The sequence below is a fragment of the Mesocricetus auratus genome, unplaced genomic scaffold (assembly GCF_017639785.1).
Source record: "Mesocricetus auratus isolate SY011 unplaced genomic scaffold, BCM_Maur_2.0 Super-Scaffold_100010, whole genome shotgun sequence".
NCBI lineage: Eukaryota > Metazoa > Chordata > Mammalia > Rodentia > Cricetidae > Mesocricetus > Mesocricetus auratus.
In genome coordinates this window covers 11,460,115-11,464,131 of record NW_024429194.1, presented here as the reverse complement: position 1 = coordinate 11,464,131, position 4,017 = coordinate 11,460,115, and positions in this window count along the sequence as shown.

Here is a 4,017-nt window from a genome sequence, read left to right as displayed (position 1 = left end):
ATAGTTCTTGTCAGGTGGAGTCAATGATGTGGGGCAGTTCAGATGCATCCAGTTGAATCAGGTGGAGTCAAGGAAGTGGATTCTAATTCTCTTTATGAAGCAGTTGAAGATTGCTGTCAGGAAATCCCTTGTTCTCTAGAAAACTCAAACATTAATGTTAACAAAGAAATATTTTAACTTACATATGTATGCATCCTGGAAGAGGTGACAATAGGGAAGATGGTAAACATGAAGGAAACTAGACTTTTCAGAAAAAGAAATCCACAGAAAATAGTCCCTAATTTTATTTTCTTCTGTATTACATTGATGGCTGTTTGATATAATACAGAAATTCTGAATTTTATTTAAATAATATGCTTGAATTTAGAGTAGGAGAGCCAATCCAACTCCAAAGCCAGCTTCAGTTAAATGAATGGGGACTGAAGTATATGAAGAAACAAAGATAAAACAGTACTATAAAAACAATATAGAGAAATTTAGACTTTGATACCACACAGTGAGTTACTGTTTGTTTGATGGTCCTCAGGGTAGTTATTCATTCTTCTTCAGGAATCTATATGTCCAGTATTCTTTGCTGAATTTACCTGTGAAGATAAAAAACAAAACACTTCTCTTTCCTTTTATGAGGTCACTTTACCCATGGTATAATATGATTTTTTAGATGATCTGTTATCTTCTTCCTCCTGAGATCTCTCTGTTCTGATCGAATCTTAATTAATTTTGATGGAACCCAATGTTTTTCTTCTCCTGTGGAAACAAAAGCAAAATGTCTTCCCGAATGTAACACATAACCTGGTTTCCAGACTGAGGTCATAACATCCTTAAAATACACCAGTTGGTTCAGTTCAGAAGTCTTCTCTGTAGTCCAGTGCCTTTCTGCTGCAGTTTGTCCTTTTCCATCAGCATTAAGAAAATTCAACGTTAGTAAAGCATTATGTAACCTGTGTTTGGGGGTCTTTGTTCCCCCTGGCTGTTTATGAAGCATCTTTTTTTAAGGTTCAGTTAGATCTTTTAATCACTGCTTGTCCTGTGTGTTTGTAAGTATACCAGTTACATATTTTAAATTATAATATTTGAAATTTGTTTCAATTTACTGGAGACATATGCTGCAGCATTGTCAGCTTTCATTGTTTTAGGTATACCCATAACAGCCATCACCTCTAAGAGGTGTGTAACAACAGAATCAGCTTTTTCAGATCTGAGGGCAATAGCCCATTGGAAGCCTGAGGACACGTCTATGGTATGGTGTACATATTTCAAACTGCCAAATTCTGGGAAGTGAAATACATCCATTTGTAAAAGTTCATTTCTGTGAATACCTTTAGGATTACAAGCTGCTGGTAACAGAGTTTGATTGTAGAATGAGCAAGTAGGGCAATTTCTTACTATTTCTTTGGCTTGTTGCCAGGTGATAGAAAAATTCTTCTTTAAACCTTTGCTGTTAACATGGAGTGTCTTATCAAATTCTGAAGCTTCCAACACATTACCTATTAATAAACAATCAATTTCATCATTGCCTTGTGCCAGAGGACCTGGTAGACCTGTATGGGATCTGATATATATGATGATTCCTGTTTCTGATGGTTTCCTGTAATTGTAAAAACAATGAGGCTAACTCTGTGTCATCAGGAACAAATTCTGTAGGCTCAATATGCAAGATAACTGTCTCTGCACACTGAGAATCCGTGACTATATTGAGAGGCTCTGTAAAGTCTTTAAGTACCATGAGAATGGCATATAACTCTGCCTTTTATAAAGAGTTGTAAGGGCTTTGAACTACTTTACTTATATTTTCTGATTTATACCCTGCCTTACCTGATTTGTTTGTGTAGAAGGTATGAACTCCAGAAATAGGTGTTTGCCTCACAATATGCAGAAGAATCCAAAATGTTTACTTTATGAATTTGATTCTCTCAGTTTTGGGATAGTTATTACTAATAGTTCCCAAAATGTCACTGCAAGCTATACGTATTATCTTTCCAGAAGTAGGAAATATCCTCATTAGTTAAAGTTACAACAATTTCAGCTGGGTCTTTCCCAGTCAGTTGACAAAGACTTAACTTACCTTTTAATATCAAATTGGATATCTTTTCTATATATGTTTTCAATTTTTTATTCTATTTATGTGGCAGAAATTCCCCATTCTAGTATGATGTCTTCCTTCTGCATTAATATTCCTGAGGGGTATTCTCAGATGGCAAAATAACCAGAATACAGTCCAGTTTTGGATACACATGGTCCACATGCGCTTCTAATAATCCCTTTTCTACCCATTCTAATTCTTTTTTAGCCTCAACTGATAGTACTCTTGGGCTGTTTAGGTTTTTATCTCCTTTTTAAAGCCATTTTCAGGTGTTTTAAATCATGCCCTTCTACACTGATAATTGTCCATAATTGAGAGATTTCTCCTAATAGTTTTTGAAGATCATTAAGAGTTCGGTAACTATCTCTTCTGATCTGTACTTTCTGCAGTCTAATTTTCTGAGAGTCTATTTTATAACCTAAATAGTTAATAGAATCTCCTCTTTGTATTTTTTCTGGGGCAATTTGTAATCCCAAGTGAGGCAAAGTTTCCTTTAGTGCTTCAAACATCTTTTCCAAAGTATCCTTATTTGAAACAGACAGTAATATATCATCCATATAATGATATATTAATGAATGTGGAAATTTTTTATGAATTAGTTCTAGAGGTTTATGCACAAAACATTGACACAAAGTTGGGCTATTTAACATACCTTGAGGCAGGACTTTCCACTGGAATCTTTGTACCCGTCAGGAATTATTATTGGTAGGTACTGTGAAGGCAAACTTTTCTCTGTCGTTTTCTTGTAACAGTATGGTGAAGAAGCAATCTTTTAAGTCTATAACTATAATTGGCCAATCCTTAGGTATTAGAGAATGTAACAGCATCCCAGGTTGCAGAGACCCCATAGGCTGAATTACCTTGTTGATGGCTTTAAGAACAGTGACTATTCTCCAATTACCAGACTTCTTCTTTACAACAAAAATAGGTGAATTCCATGCACTAGTTGATTCCTCAATATGTCCAGCATCTAGCTGTTCCTGAACTAACTTCTCCAAAGCCTCTAACTTCTCAGATGTTATAGGCCATTGACCAACCCAGACAGGTTCATCTGTTAGCCATTTTAAGGGTAGAGCTTTGGGTTGCTCTGTAGGTTTGGCACTAGTATCCTGTTTCTGTACAGCCTGTACATTTGGCATCTGTTTTCTGTACTGCCTTACTATATTCTTTCTAACACCAAGAGCTTTTCTATAATTCCTAGCTGATACAGGAGGAATGTTAATCTGCTTATTCCATTGCTGTAATAGATCACATCCCCGGAGGTTTTTAGCAATATCTGCAACATATGACTTTAACCTTCCTCTCTGTCCTTCTGGCCCAATAAAGTCAATCCATCTAACCCTCTGTTTAACTAGAGATAGGGTGCCAAGCCCTAAGAATTGAATGTTAACCTCTTTTAAAGGCCAAATTGGGGGCCAAGGATTCTGATTTATGATGGTGATGTCACTAACAGTGTCTGAAATCACATTAATCACCATATTACTTAATTTAACTGGTAACTTGGGTCTATGATATTGTATAGAAGTTTGCCAACATATACGTTTTGTATTTCCTCCTGATGTAATTGATTCATCCTCTGGAGCTAATGTATTATCCAGTGCCGTATTATTTACAATAGGCAATGGATATTCTAATTGTCCTGGGAGAGGCTGTCCTCCACTGTCACTGAGAATGACTGGATAATCTTGGTTTTCAGGGCCTTCCTGAGGCCCCTGTTTAAGTTTCCCAGCTGTAAAGGTCTACCTTGTCTATCTGTAGTCAACCAGCATTCTGTAGTCCAATATTTTCCCTTTACATACCTCCTGCAGAGACCATGAGGCTGAAGCCTTCTGTCTGATGCATTCCTGGTAAAAGCATTATTTCTAGGAATGCATTGTCTACAGTTCCTACTCAGATGTCCTATTTTACCACAGTTAAAGCATGTGGCATCCTTA